Source organism: Oncorhynchus mykiss, chromosome 9 (assembly GCF_057628025.1).
Source record: "Oncorhynchus mykiss isolate SJ-2025 chromosome 9, ASM5762802v1, whole genome shotgun sequence".
Lineage (NCBI taxonomy): Eukaryota > Metazoa > Chordata > Actinopteri > Salmoniformes > Salmonidae > Oncorhynchus > Oncorhynchus mykiss.
This window is the reverse complement of record NC_143030.1, coordinates 23,273,781-23,290,728: the sequence shown is the minus strand read 5'-3', so window position 1 is coordinate 23,290,728 and position 16,948 is coordinate 23,273,781.

The window sequence follows — 16,948 nt, the reverse complement described above, 5'->3', positions numbered from 1 at the left end:
AATGGATAGATGATGGGGGATGGAGGGAGAAGCGAGTGACTGAGAGAGGAGGAGGAAACTTTCCCAGAGAAACCCCATAAAACTGATTGATGACTTCTCTTGAGGAATGTTTCCCCAGGTGTGTGTGTGTGTGTGTATGTATGTGTTCAAGTAGTTACTCGGAGTCATTTAGAAATGCTATCCTTGGAAGGGTGACAAGAGCAATCAAATACATTGAGGGGAGAAATGGTACAATTGTGCATCACCATTATATTTTGGCAGAGTTTACATACTGTAACCTACCACACTATACAGTTTTGTATAGTGACACTATACAGTTTTGAGACACTATACAGTTGAGCTCCCAGTTAGGTTGAGGAGGAACATTGCTTCTATTTGACGGCTGGGTTAATAAAGCAATGCAAGTCAATGGGACAGAAGCTGTAAAGACAAAGAAGGTATAAAGCAATAAAGATAATAAAAAAAAAGTAAATCTGTATTAGGTGTGTGTGTCATACTGTCAGAGGGTAGAATAGCAGGTGTCCTGCCAAAATCTGCACCCTGCAGCAAGACGTAGATTGATGTAACTAATAAAACGGCAGGCTAAACAAGACGAGGCAGTGATATTTGCCAGACTTTCCCCTCATCATAAGAGTAAACATGATGATCGTTCTTGACAGAATCAGAACAGATTTCACAATAAATGTACCTCCATTTCCAGGGGTTTGCTGCCTGTGAAAACTTCACATTTAAAGTGTTTTGACATCATACCACAAACACTGATAATAGTCATACACAAGCTTCAAGAGCCCAACTGTGGACAGAGTCATTTTTATTCAAGGCCTTTGTCTGCAGGTGATTCTCCTTTATTGGTTTCCTGAACCTTCATGTTGTGGCCAGCTTGCCAGTAGATGACACAATTATACCTGCAGATACTGACTGTCCCATGATGCCACAGCAGAGAGAACCAGGAACTGGGGAGGAAGAGCACAACCCTGGCAGCCTCCTCATGTCACCTTCCTCCCCGGGTTGCTCCCATATGGACACAGGACCCAATGACCCTACTGGCCCGGCCACCAGAGCTCGTACTGTCTGGGGGCAGTGAGGATCACCTACCCACTGGAGACGACAGTAGTCTCCCCAGAGGAGAACTCTGGTGCTGCATAGACACTGCGTCCTGGAATAGACAAAAACACACGAGGTACAGTAATAAAACTAAGGTGATTTGGTGACATTTTCTTGCAAGCAACTTCACCACAGTGCAAAAAAAGCATTGGAGAGTATTGGAGAGTTACAGTACAGTGTATGCAGGCTTTTGTTACAGCCCAGCAGTATTTCAATCATGTATTTGAATTGTAGAACAAAAACGTGCATGAACTGTAGCTCTCTAAGACCAGGGATAAGAGATTGCTGCTCGGCCCCTTATGTTATTTTCTATTGAAGAACTAGAGAACAATGCAATGCTAGAAGCCACCCACTCGGTCTGTGACAGTTCCGTTCACATGTGTTGGAAGCAGACGGGGAGCAGATTGATGTGCCACAATGGATGAAGACCTGCAATAAAAAAAGAAGTTAAACATTACCAAAGACTTATTCAGCAGAGTGTAACATTAAAACAAAGTGTAGATATAGATGAAGGCCGTACTGCCTGTACTGTCATGTAAAACATGGTAACGTGTCAACTCGGTACGTTCTATTTTAATCTTCAGCATTCGAAATATTGTTAGGCACCGAACTGAAGCTCGGGGACACTCGGGATCAACGGTCAAGGTGGAGATCAAAAGCTTTAAAAGGTCAAAGGTCAAAGTAAATATTATATGTTACCTTGTCTTTCATGTGGAGCAGGGAGGCTTCGTCCACAAAGGTGAAAATATACACTGGCCAAAAATATAAACGCAACATGCAACAATTTCAAAAATGTTACTGAGTTACAGTTCATATTAGGAAATCAGTCAATTGAAATAAATTCACCAAGCCCTAATCTATCGATTGCACATTACTGGGAATACAGATCTGCCTCTGTTGGGCACCGATACCTTAAATAATGGTAGGGGCGTCGATCAGAAATCCAGTCAGTATCTGGTGTGACCACCATTTACCTCATGCAGCACGACATACTGTATCTCCTTCATGTAGAGTTGATTGTGGCCTGTGCAATGTTGTACCACTCCTCTTCAATGGCTGTGCGAAGTTGCTGGATATTGTTCGGAACTGGAACACACTGTTGTACACGTCAATCCGGGGCATGGACGAACTGGGATATTTTCAGCTTCCAGGAACTGTGTACAGATCCTTGTGACATGGGGCCGTGCGTTATCATGCTGAAACATGAGTTGATGGCGGCGGATGAATGGCACAATGGGCCTCAGGATCTCGTCACGGTATCTCTGTGCATTCAATTTGCCTTTGATAAAATGCAATTGTGTTCATTGTCCGTAGCTTATGGCTACCCATACCATGATCCCACCGCCACCATGGGGCACTCTGTTCACAAAGTTGACATCAGTAAACTGCTCGCCAACACGACTCCATACACGCTGTCTGTCATCTTCCCGGTACAGTTGAAACTGGGTTTCGTCCGTGCCAGTGGCCATCGAAGGTGAGCATTTGCCCATTGAAGTCATTTACGATGCCAAACTGCAGTCAGGTCAAGACCCTGGTGAGGACTACAAGCATGCAGATGAGCTTCCCTGAGACAGTCTTTGACAGTTTGTGTAGAAATTCTTCAGTTGCGCAAACTCACCGTTTCATCAGCTGTCCAGGTGGCTTGTCTCAGTTGAGCCCACAAATGAAGAAGCCGGATGTGGAGGTCCTGGGCTGGCGTAGTTGAACGTGGTCTGCGGGAGGCCGGTTGGATGTACTGCCAAATTCTCTAAAACAATGTTGGAGGCAGCTTATGGTAGAGAAATTAATCATTCTGGCAACAACTCCGGTACACATTCCTGCAGTCAGTATGCCATTTGCACCCTCAAAACTTGAGACATCTGTGGCCTTTTATTGTCCCCAGCACAAGGTGCACCTGTGTAATAATCATGCTATTTAATTAGCTTCTTGATATGCCACACCTGTCAGATGGATGGATTGTCTTGGCAAAGGTGAAATGCTCACTAACATGGATGCCCTTCCAGAGTGAAAAGAACCTTGTCGTGACCCTGGACAACACCCTGTCGTTCTCTGCAAACATCAAAGCAGTGACCCGCTCCTGCAGGTTCATGCTCTACAACATAGAGTACGACCCTACCTCAAACAGGAAGCGCTGCAGGTTCTAATCCAGGCACTTGTCCTCTCCCATCTGGACTACTGCAACTCGCTGTTGGCTGGACTCCCTGCTTGTGCCATTAATAAACTCCTGAAACTTATCCAGGACGCAGCAGCCCACCTGGTTTTCAACCTTCCCAAATTCTCTCATGTCACCCCACTCCTCTGCACACTCCACTAGCTTCGCATTCACTAAAAGACCATGGTGCTTACCTACGGAACAGCAAGAGGAACTGCCCCTCCCTACCTTCAGGCAATGCTCAAACTCTACACCCCAACCCGGGCACTCTGTTCTGCCACCTCAGGTCTCTTGGCCCTCCCACCCCTACGGGAGGGAAGCTCCCGCTCAGCCCAGTCCAAGCTCTTCTCTGTTCTGGCACCCCAATGGTGGAACCAGCTTCCCCCTGAAGCTAAGGAAGCAGAGTCCCTGCCCATCTTCCAAAAACATCTGAAACCTTACCTCTTCAAACAGTATCTTAAATAATCCTCCTCCTCATCTCGACCCCCCCCCCCCCTTCTAGCTCTGACTCTACTGATAGCTACGTTATTGACGAAAAATATACTTTATGTGCCTGTGATATGTGGTTGTCCCACCTAGCTATCTTAAGATGAATGCACTAACTGTAAGGTGCTCTGAAGAAGAGCATCTGCTTAAATGACTAAAATGTAAATGTAAAATGTAGTTAATTATTTGAATCAGCTGTGTAGTGCTATGGCAAAAACCAAAACATGCATCCCTTGGTGTCCCGAGGACCGAGTTTGGGAAACCCTGAACTAAAGACATGTAATCAACAATGCTAGGAGGCACAATTATATTCATCTAAAAGTACTGAATTAATGAAAATGATTGATCCCCAGAGAGGGAATTTGGTTTGTCATCAGCATCAGACGGGAACAATAGACCAGGAAGCTCCAGCGGGGCAGGCTGACAGAGCTGGAGGTGGCCCAGCACTCCTGCAGAGTCAGGACCAGGTCGGGGTGGCTTTTCTCCAGCACCCGCCACTCCGCGTACACAGGTTTCCCCAGGACCTTGGTGACAGGGTAGTCCTCCTTTGGCCAGATGGAAGATGGATGGAGGTTTTAAACCAGGGGTGTCTCTCTTCTAATGTGGCTTCTTCTCCTTGTCTATTTTCCTTCAATCTTTCGGCAGGTGAGAGGAAGGGTGCCAGACCAACTATATTCAACAAAAATATAAACGCAACATGAAACAATTTCAATGATTTTACTGAGTTACAGTTCAAATAAGGAAATCAATCAATTGAAATTAATTCATTATTCCCTAATCTATGGATTTCACATGAGTGGGCATAGGCGCATCCATGGGTAGGACTAGCTCCCAAGTGGGTGGGCCTTTGCCCTTCCGGGCCCACCCATGGCTGCCAATCAGAATGAGTTTTTCCCCACAAAAGGACTTTATTACAGACAGAAATACTCCTCTGTTTCATTAGCTGTCCGGGTGGATGGTCTCAGACGATCCCGCAGGTGAGGAAGCCAGATGTGGAGGCCCTGGGCCGGCGGGGTTACACGTGGTTTGCTGTTGGACATACTACAAGCTCTCTAAAACGATGGAGATGGCTTATGGTAGAGAAATTAACATTCATTTCTCTGGCAGCAGCTCTGGAGGACATTCCTGCAGTTAGCATGTCAATTGCACACTCCCTCAAAACTTGAGACATTTGTGGCATTGTGTTGTGTGACAAAATTGCACATTTTAGAGTGGCCTTTTATTGTACCCAGCACAAGGTGTGCCTGTGTAATGATCATGCTGTTTAATCAGCTTCTTGATATGCCACACCTGTCTGCTGGATGGATTATTTTGGCAAAGGAGAAAAGCTTACTAACAGGGATGTAAACAAATAGAAATAAGCATTTTGTGCATATGGAAAATGTTTGGGATCTTTTATATCAGCTCATGAAACATGGGACCAACACTTTACATGTTGCATTTACATTTTTGTTTGGTATACATTGGCCTAATCGCAATTGCATTTCCGTGACTCCTCGCTTCCTTCTCAAAATCCATTGGATTTTAGGGGACCTCTGACTTTGTCATCCAATGGGTTTTGAGAGGAGGCGAGGTGTCAAGGAAATGCATTTGAGATTCTCCCAATGTATGAGCAATTCAGTTATGTTAGTGCCTATTTCAAGGAAGGGATCGTTTGAACGTGTTTATGTCAATCACTACCTCTAGTCAATTAAAGGTCCACGCGCAGGAGTCCTTGGACCTTGGCAGGAAGGGGCGGAGGAATCGCTAAGACCTAATCTGACAAAATCAGTTCTGGGTTATCTACACTATATTATAAGCCTGCGAGAGGAATGTACACATTATTCATTTAGAGAAACCATCAATGCAACTGTATAGCGATATTGTCCCATTGTAACTCTGGCAGAGCGTCCTTCCATCGCCTCGTATAAAGATGACAGAACATTATCATACGACAGAGTCCTCTTCACCCTCAGATGAAAAGGTATTGCAATAGTGGTTTGATTAAAACATCAGGAGTAACACGTCTTTCTATGGCAGTCAATGCCTGTGTGATTTCTTTGTTCTATTTCATACATACCTGTACCCTAGTGCCACAGGCTTTGACTGATGTCAACAGGGCTGCAGGTGGATTGATCATCACCTCCCTCTCCACCCTTTCCTCCCTGTAGACTGACAGTGTGTAAAGTCCAGATGAGGTTTGATTATGTTTCAAGCCAGCACACCACAAACGGACCATCCTTGTTGCAGTGGAGAGTCACTGAGAGAACATGGCAGTTTTATGTGATGGGTAGGTCTATCTCTCTGACAAATATAATGAAATTCAATTGGATATACAAACAGCCAACACAAATCCATATAGCCCTACACACGCACATAAACAAGATGTCAAGTCCTACCATCAGATCACAATTCAATGTAAACAGCATAATGGGCCTATCTACATTTTCATAATAACACTGATGGCTGTCAAAACAACAGCTCAAAGAATCACAATCAGCCTGATTTATATTTGAACAAACACACCACAATGGTTCACTCTGGTTTACCAAACAACAATTTGGCTATAAAGTCAGAGGCCATCAGAACTAAGAGACAAAAGCTGAGCCAACAGGGTCCACAATGCTTCCCTTCACACAGCTTTTATGCGAGGAAAGTCATACTGTACAAAAAAAATCTGACACCTGTGATGGAAACAGGAAGTTTAGGTACAATTTAATAAATGCAGACAGATAATTAATTTGTTCAACAACGTGGGATTTTTTTGTGTCAGTAAAATTTCATACGCGAGAAACGGTGGTGGAAAAGCCTTTATGCGCAAATATTGCTATAACAACCAACATTTTTGAAGTAATCTTGGAGTAACAGCAGTATGTTTTATGGTCCTCCCACTACAACTAGGGAAACCATGCAGTTCTTTAGGATACAGACATAGCCATATGAAGTCGTTTGGGGGTGGGGGTGCTGCAATTTTTTTGCCGATGTTTGCAGAAAACCCCCCACCATCTATAATGGTCTGCTAATACAGGACTAGTAAAGGCCCAGTGGACTACTTTTGTGATATTTTTTTGAATGTATTTGAGTGTTTACCAGCATTTGCGACTTGAGTCTGATAGCCTAATTATCTGTACAAAATAGTTAATCGGATAATAGTTTTGTGATATACAGTACCAGTCAAAAGTTTGGACATTCAAGGGTTTTTCTTTATTTGTACTATTTTCTACATTGTAGAATAATAGTGAAGACATCAAAACTATGAAACAACACATATGGAATCATGTAGTAACCAAAATAGTGTTAAACAAATTCAAATATACACTGCTCAAAAAAATAAAGGGAACACTTAAACAACGCAATGTAACTCCAAGTCAATCACACTTCTGTGAAATCAAACTGTTCACTTAGGAAGCAACACTGATTGACAATACATTTCACATGCTGTTGTGCAAATGGAATAGACAACAGGTGAAAATTATAGGCAATTAGCAAGACACCCCCAAGAAAGGAGTGGTTCTGCAGGTAGTGACCACAGACCACTTCTCAGTTCCTATGCTTCCTGGCTGATGTTTTGGTCACTTTTGAATGCTGGCGGTGCTTTCACTCTAGTGGTAGCATGAGACGGAGTCTACAACCCACACAAGTGGCTCAGGTAGTGCAGCTCATCCAGGATGGCACATCAATGCGAGCTGTGGCAAGAAGTTTTGCTGTGTCTGTCAGCGTAGTGTCCAGAGCATGGAGGCGCTACCAGGAGACAGGCCAGTACATCAGGGGACATGTAGGAGGCAGTAGGAGGGCAACAACCCAGCAGCAGGACCGCTACCTCTGCCTTTGTGCAAGGAGGAGCAGGAGGAGCACTGCCAGAGCCCTGCAAAATGACCTCCAGCAGGCCACAAATGTGCATGTGTCTGCTCAAACAGTCAGAAACAGACTCCATGAGGGTGGTATGATGGCCCAACGTCCACAGGTGGGGGTTGTGCTTACAGCCCAACACCGTGCAGGACGTTTGCCAGAGAACACCAAAATTGGCAAATTCGCCACTGGCGCCCTGTGCTCTTCACAGATGAAAGCAGGTTCACACTGAGCACATGTGACAGACGTGACAGAGTCTGGAGACGCCGTGGAGAACGTTCTGCTGCCTGCAACATCCTCCAGCATGACCGCTTTGGCGGTGGGTCAGTCATAGTGTGGGGTGGCATTTCTTTGGGTGTCCGCACAGCCTTCCATGTGCTCGCCAGAGGTAGCCTGACTGCCATTAGGTACCGAGATGAGATCCTCAGACCCCTTGTGAGACCATATGCTGGTGCGGTTGGCCCTGGGTTCCTCCTAATGCAAGACAATGCTAGACCTCATGTGGCTGGAGTGTGTCAGCAGTTCCTGCAACAGGAAGGCATTGATGCCATGGACCGCCCATTCCCCAGACCTGAATCCAATTGAGCACATCTGGGACATCATGTCTCGCGCCATCCACCAACGTCACGTTGCACCACAGACTGTCCAGGAGTTGGCAGATACTTTAGTCCAGGTCTGGGAGGAGATCCCTCAGGAGACCATCCGCCACCTCATCAGGAGCATGCCCAGGCATTGTAGGGAGGTTATACAGGCACGTGGAGGCCACACACACACTGAGCCTCATTTTGACTGTTTTTGTTTTAAGGACATTACATCAAAGTTGGAACCACATGCAGAGATCATCCGTTCACCTACTCTGCATCTCACAAAGACATGGCTGTTGGAACCAAACATCTCAAATTTGGACTCATCAGACACCGGCCTAAAGTCCATTGCTCATGTTTCTTGGCCCTAGCAAGTCTCTTCTTCTTATTGGTGTCCTTTAGAAGTGGTTTCTTTGCAGCAATTCACACAGTCTCCTAAGAACAGTTGATGTTGAGATGTGTCTGTTACTTGAACTCTGTGAAGCATTTATTTGGGCTTCAATCTGAGGTGCAGTTAACTTAAATGAATTTATCCTCTGCAGCAGAGGTAAGTCTGGGTCTTCCTTTCCTGTGTCAGTCCTCATGAGAGCCAGTTTCATCATAGCAGTTGATGGTTTTTGCGACAGTACTTGAAGAAACTTTAAAAGTTATTGACATTTTCCGGATTTACTTACCTTCATGTCATAAAGTAATGATGGACTGTCATTTCTCTTTCCTTATTTGAGCTGTTCTTGCAATAATTTGGACTTGGTCTTTTACCAAATATGGCTATTTTCTGTATACCACCCCCACCTTGTCACAACACAACTGTTTGGCTCAAACGCAATAAGAAGGAAAGAAATTCCACAAATGAACTTTTAACAAGGCACACCTGTTAATTGAAATGTATTCCAGGTGACTAACTCATGAAGCTGGTTGAGAGAATGCCAAGAGTGTGCAAAGCTGTCATCAAGGCAAAGGGTGGCTACTTTGAAGAATCTCAAAGATAAAATACATTTTGATTGGTTTAACACTTTTTTGGTTACTACATGATTCCATATGTGTTATTAAATAGTTTTGATGTCTTCACAATTATTATACAATGTAGAAAATAGTACAAATATAGAAAATCCCTTGAATGAGTAGGTGTGCTCAAACTTTTGACTGGTACTGTATGCTTTCCAGTTTCTTGAAATTCTTAGCAAATGGTCTATTCATCCTCCATTTTAGGAGACACTCTTATCCAGAGCAACTTAAAGTAGTGAGTGCATACATATTCATACTCATCCCCCATGGTAATCAAACACACAACCCTAGCATTGCAAGCACCATGCTCTACCAACTGAGCCAGATCATCACATGGTCAGAAACCACTTGATTTCTCAATGTACTTCATTATAATATTGTGCTTTGTTTTTCTTCATGGTGATGGAAAGTCTACAGGTACAAACCTAGATTACCAGCCTCTGTACAATACAGTGGTTTGTAGGGATGGCCAATTAATTAATACCGCACAAAAAGTGGTTGTTTCCATGTTATTTGATCAATAACAACATTACATTTGATGTGGATGTTTTGTGTCTTTGGCCATAGCCTTGCATCTTTTGATGTAAATGTTTGAGGACAGGGTTTTGTTCTTTCTGGATTCCATTAGAACTTCAGGAAAGGGGACAGGGCAAGAACTCTTACAATTCCAAAAATTGAATGCTGCAAGATACTGTTCTTAATTATACAACTAATTTTTTTTCCAAATCAGAGATGCTGAATTTTTTTGTTGTTGCCCGCCCTACAGACGTCCGGTCCGCTAACACTAGTTAACTTCCCGTGGCTATGGCTACAAAATGAAATAACATATGATCAACTTTACAAGGCGGTGAAAGTACATGTGATCTTGATGCTCCTTTCCAATAAACATTGAGGGTCTGATTCTGGTGTGAGGATGATCGATGCTTGACTGCCATTTGACAAATGAAAATGTTCTTTCTTGCATCCATAATAATCTCATGCTGTAGACTACCTGTATCTGCCAGCTGTTGACTAGAGCGCTCGTGCCAAGGACAGAGTAGGCACATTTGCTATTTAAGGCAACCGTTTTAGCGACAAACTTCTCCGTAGAGGTAAAAATGCAACGGAGATACATTGAACGTCACCGCACACTTTTCTTTTTTATAAATCCGTCTGGCGGAAACGCACCACTGGGTGGGACAATTTTCTTTATGCATATTTTAGAATATTCAAATACAATCTGTAGCCAATTGGATGGAAACCTAGCTATAGAAAGTTGTGCTCATTGTTAATTCGCCAATCAGAGTTGTTGGAGATAATGAAGTGACCAATCAAGTGTAGTCTACTGGCAGGTGCACCTGGACCCCATTACGGAGGAGTTCACTTTCGCAATACAAAACGTTTTACCACCTTATCAATGCAATTATATACCACAAGATGGCAGCACAGTACAGTACAAATCTCCAGGGCTGTCAAAACAGCCGAATGCAACTTTTTGGGCGATGACCCAATTCACATAAAAATGTAAGTTATACAGCTGTCATTCTCATTAATTGCAAGTCTAAGAAGTAGTATATCTGTTCTATGTGCGTTAGTTCTATACTTCCCGTTCTTTAGTTACATTTTTTTTGTCTTTTACTTGCGGTTTCGTACACCAAATCAAATCAAATTCATTTTGTCACATGCATACAACAGGTGTAGACATTACAGTGAAATGCTTACTTACGAGCCCCTAACCGACAGTGTAGTTTCAAAAAATACAGATAAGAATAGGAGATAAAAGTAACAAGTAATTAAAGAGGAGCAGAAAAAAATAAAAATATATACAGGGGGGTACCGGTACAGAGTCAATGTGTGGGGGCACCGGTTAGTTGAGTATGTACATGTAGGTCAAGTTAATTAAAGTGACTGTGTATAGATTACAACAGAGAGTGGCAGTGGTGTGGAGAGGGGAGGTGGGGCAATGTGAATAGTCTGGGTAGCCATTTGACTAGATGTTCAGGAGTCTTATAGCTTGGGGGTAGAAGACTCTTGGACCTAGACCTGGCGCTCCGGTACCACTTGCCGTGTGGTAGCAGAGAGAACAGTCTATGACTAGGGTGGCTGGAGTCTTTGGCAATTTTCAGGGCCTTCCTCTGACACTGGTATAGAGGTCCTGGATGGCAGGAAGCTTGGGCCCAGTTATTTACTGGGCCGTTCGCACTACCCTCTGTAGTGCCTTGCGGTCGGAGGCCGAGCAGTTACCATACCAGGCAGTGATGCAACGCTCTCGATGGTGCAGCTGTAGAACCTTTTGAGGATCTGAGGACCCATGCCAAATCTTTTCAGTCTCCTGAGGTTTTGTCGTTTTGTCGTAGGTTATTTCGTGCCCGCTTCACAACTGCCATGGTGTGCTTGGACCATGTTAGTTTGTTGGTGATGTGGGCACCATGGAACAAATCCTGTTGGTGTTATAATTTTAAAAAAATTTATAGTGTAGCATTCTGAGTGTCAACTCACCTATTGAAAAGGCACATTCATGTTGGCTTCAGGATTGTGTAAATTGATGATATTGAGTCGATGCAAATTGTAAGCCATGATGACACATCTGTGAAAGCATTTGGACCGACACCACTAGATGGCCTCTTGCTCCACAGATGATTTTAGAGTGATGAAGTACTGAAAGTTCTGGGAGACTTGACTTGGTTCACTCTATCAGAAGGCTGATAGTCTATGCAGAGCTAGGAAATGTCATATTCATTTGATTGGTCTGCTACATACATTATTACTTCTGTTGAATGTAACATTGCACCTACGCTCCATGCTTTTAAACTATCCCCCACTCCATAGATTTCATGACCATATGGGATGGAGGGAGGGGTTAATTCTGATAGCAACACTTTCACTCTGTCATTTAGGGTGATTTCACAGTTCTCCTGCATCATCTGTCTTTCCTCCTCCCTCTCCTTTGCTTGCTATCTCCTCATTCAATCCCTTCGTTCCCATGTCACCCTTCCAAACCTCCCGTAGACATTCTGAAAGAGATAGAGGGCTCAGTGTTGAACTCTCCATGAACTCATGTGAAGCTATGTTGTGTTTGCCTCTATTCAAGTGTCTGCTTGAGTGAGTGTGGGCATTAGGCGTGAGTTTTCTTTGCAAGTGTGTGCATGTTATAGTGTGTGTCTGACCTTGCTCGTAGGTCTTGAGGACGTGCATCTCACACAGGAAGTGTTCAGCCTCTCCTCCAGATGGTGGAGGTACCAGTCCTCAACAACCTCCTCATGCTGCTCCAGTAGGGCTGTATGTCAATGTGTACACACCAGTGGAGGCTGGTGGGAGGAGCTATAGGAGGACGGGCTCTTTGTAATGGCTGGAATGGAATTAATGGAACGGAGTCAAACATATGGAAACCACGTTTGACTCTGTTCCTCTTATTCCATTCCAGCCATTACAATGAGCCCGCCCTCCTATAGCTGCTCCCACCAGCCTCCACTGGTACATACACGGGTGTGTACCTGTTTCTTCATGTTGGACACCTCCACCTAGGGTTTGTCCCAGACTTCATAGGGCAGGCCCAGCTCCACCTTCACCCCCTTATGCACCAGGTTCTTCAGAGGTACCCTGAAACATACAGTGCCTTGCGAAAGTATTCGGCCCCCTTGAACTTTGCGACCTTTTGCCACATTTCAGGCTTCAAACATAAAGATATAAAACTGTATTTTTTTGTGAAGAATCAACAACAAGTGGGACACAATCATGAAGTGGAACGACATTTATTGGATATTTCAAACTTCTTTAACAAATCAAAAACTGAAAAATTGGGCGTGCAAAATTATTCAGCCCCTTTACTTTCAGTGCAGCAAACTCTCTCCAGAAGTTCAGTGAGGATCTCTGAAAGATCCAATGTTGACCTAAATGACTAATGATGATAAATACAATCCACCTGTGTGTAATCAAGTCTCCGTATAAATGCACCTGCACTGTGATAGTCTCAGAGGTCCGTTAAAAGCGCAGAGAGCATCATGAAGAACAAGGAACACACCAGGCAGGTCCGAGATACTGTTGTGAAGAAGTTTAAAGCCGGATTTGGATACAAAAAGATTTCCCAAGCTTTAAACATCCCAAGGAGCACTGTGCAAGCGATAATATTGAAATGGAAGGAGTATCAGACCACTGCAAATCTACCAAGACCTGGCCGTCCCTCTAAACTTTCAGCTCATACAAGGAGAAGACTGATCAGAGATGCAGCCAAGAGGCCCATGATCACTCTGGATGAACCGCAGAGATCTACAGCTGAGGTGGGAGACTCTGTCCATAGGACAACAATCAGTCGTATATTGCACAAATCTGGCCTTTATGGAAGAGTGGCAAGAAGAAAGCCATTTCTTAAAGATATCCATAAAAAGTGTTGTTTAAAGTTTGCCACAAGCCACCTGGGAGACACACCAAACATGTGGAAGAAGGTGCTCTGGTCAGATGAAACCAAAATTGAACTTTTTGGCAACAATGCAAAACGTTATGTTTGGCGTAAAAGCAACACAGCTGAACACACCATCCCCACTGTCAAACATGGTGGTGGCAGCATCATGGTTTGGGCCTGCTTTTCTTCAGCAGGGACAGGGAAGATGGTTAAAATTGATGGGAAGATGGATGGAGCCAAATACAGGACCATTCTGGAAGAAAACCTGATGGAGTCTGCAAAAGACCTGAGACTGGGACGGAGATTTGTCTTCCAACAAGACAATGATCCAAAACATAAAGCAAAATCTACAATGGAATGGTTCAAAAATAAACATATCCAGGTGTTAGAATGGCCAAGTCAAAGTCCAGACCTGAATCCAATCGAGAATCTGTGGAAAGAACTGAAAACTGCTGTTCACAAATGCTCTCCATCCAACCTCACTGAGCTCAAGCTGTTTTGCAAGGAGGAATGGGAAAAAATGTCAGTCTCTCGATGTGCAAAACTGATAGAGACATACCCCAAGCGACTTACAGTGAATACTTTCGCAAGGCACTGTACACAGGCCATTAATTGACTCAGGTGTGTTACATAATGAGTGGTCAAATCACATCAAAACGTCCTCCAGCGATTTAGATTTTTTACTGAAGGAGGACTTCAGTCAAAATTGTTGTCCTAGGCTACCTGGCTAAAAAGCTTGCTCGCCAGCCTAACTTCCTTTCATGGCTAACGTTAGCTAGTTAACATTAGCCTTCTACATCTAGCTACATATTGAACTTCCATCCTGTCAAGCCAGGGGCACAATGTATACATTTATTGTTGGATCAGAATTGCCATTATAATCATTGGCCAGTACGGAGAATTAAGTAAACCACAAGTCCTAATCCCTATCTCCATCCATGGCTAATTTAGGAAAGGGCTAATTTGAACTAGCTAGCTAGCCACCGGAGGACAACAACACAACGAGATGCACAGCGAGTTTATGTCAGTGATATATGCTCTCCATGCCAAATCCAAACTGGTTTCACTTGACACTTTTTTTTGGTGCCCCAGGACCATTCTCAGTTAAACTCACTAAATTTAGCTCAACCCTAATTGGCTATTATTTTATCCCAAATATTATCAAGGGAGGTCAAATGCTCGCTGGCTTCACTTGCATTCAATGCCACGGGGGTCAACAATTTCGTACTCTTTTGTACTAGACAGCATCAGATAGATGGCCTACACATACAGAGACAAAGGGGCACTGTTTCGCTCGCTCATGTGCCTTTTCTGGTGAGATACATTCAGCCTCTGGCGAATTGAAAATTATAAAACACAGCGAGACGAAAGATAAATCATTTGATATATTTTTTATTTTTTTCGTGGCCAATTTTAGGAAGTCTGGCTTCCTTAACCATGAATACATGCCACTGCAGAGGAGTGACAATACACTCACAGACAGACTTAGCCAAGTAACGTTGAATAGCTAACTAAGCTGGACAAGGCATCATCATCACATTGAATTTGTAGTCTACCTTCGCATCTATTGAGCAGTCTTTTGTCCTCGGCTCCTATAGCGAAGATTCACACCCAAAGGAAGCACAAGAGAAAAAGTTCAATTGCAACTTTATTCTCACTTTTCACCAGCTTGTTTACCTAAATCTGTTTATAGAATCCACATTGATCATTTTTGGGAGACTCAGGGTGTTTTCACATATTGTCCTCTTTAAAATCACTGATCTGTCCTCTTTAACTCAGTTGTCTTTGTATTCACACTGCCCTTGCCTTTGAATGAGGACTCAACTCTTTTGCCATTTCACTTCATCTATTTTGTGGTCTGCGTCCTCTTTACATTCACATTGCTATGTTTAGAAAGGAACCAAAATATTTTTCCAAAATTCACTCAATGCACACTCAGAATGTGTTGTCGGACAGCTATATTTACCTACTTACATTTTGGAAGCTAATAGATTGCATTTAGTTAAAATAAGTGAAATGATAATTGTAATCAGAAGATACTGTTAACATGTACAAAAATATTATTGGTAACAGAATAAATAGCAGAAGAATAACTGGAAATGAATAATTCTGCAATTGAAAATTGTACACCCAATGTAGGCTACTGCCCCTTTAAGAGCTAGAACAGATTTTGCAGCCAATGTTTTTTATATAAATATTTTTTATTTTATTTAACTAGGCAAGTCAGTTAAGTACAAATTCTTATTTAAAATGACAGCCTACCCCGGCCAACGCTGGGCCAACTGTGCGCCACCCTATGGGACTCCCAATCACGGCCGGATGTGATACAGCCTGGATTCGAACTGTAGTGCTGCCTCTTGCAATGAGATGCAGTGCCTTAGACCACTGCGCCACTGTGATTCTTACCAAATATGTTGTTGTCTTACACTATTCAAACCCCTCAATCAAATAAACAGCTTATGAAGCTCTCTTAACCTATAGATCACATATTATATATATTTGTTTACCTTTATTTAACACATATTGTAAACAAAGAATCTGAACTAAAAACTCATCCTTGACTGTCGCTAATCAATATCAAAAATAGGACACGTTTTTTTCCACAAACCTGCACATCATCATCTTCTCTATTTTGTGGGACCAATGTGAGGGTTTATGGCACGGGCAACGGTATTGCAGTAGTGTTTGGTGCGTGTAATAATGACAAGCACAACTGGGGAGCTTTGTGTTCATATTGCCCCAAACAAAGGGAACCGGACCGAGGAATTCAAGCAAACCGGACTCAAATGACCTGGGTTCGCATCGGGGGCTCTTTTGAAGTGTCTGAGTTCCTTTTGAGTGTTCAAACTTCTCACAAAAATTGTCTGAAAGGGACAAAGCATGAAAACACTCTCAGACTCACAGTAAGTAAATGTCAGTGCACTGGCGCAGTGTGGTAGTTGACACTACCCAAAATAGGAAAAGGGGGATTGTGCCCATTCGAATGTAGGAAATCTAGTCTAGGTAGGGAACGGTATTCAGAGCACACTTGTAAAATGTGAACACAACAATACAAAAAAAACATGCTAAGATACCAATGCATTTATTTGATCTCATGAGGATTTGATCAAGTGAATTTGGTTGGTGAGTTTGAGGCTTTGGAGACCCAAGACCCCCACTCCTTGTCAGTGCTAGAATTCAGAACTAGGGCCTACTATTTATTTATAAACACTATTTATTAATAGGCAGTGTATATATGATTAATTATGACACAGCACGGCTTGTAGGGTTTATGTCATGTCATTGTGGTGGTATTCTTGTTGACAGTTGGGTGTGGGTGAGGAAGATACTTCAGATAGGAAGAAGTTCTGGTATGAAGGAGTGAGTAGATTGATAAGCGAAGGTGGGGTTTATAAATATATGACTTATTTA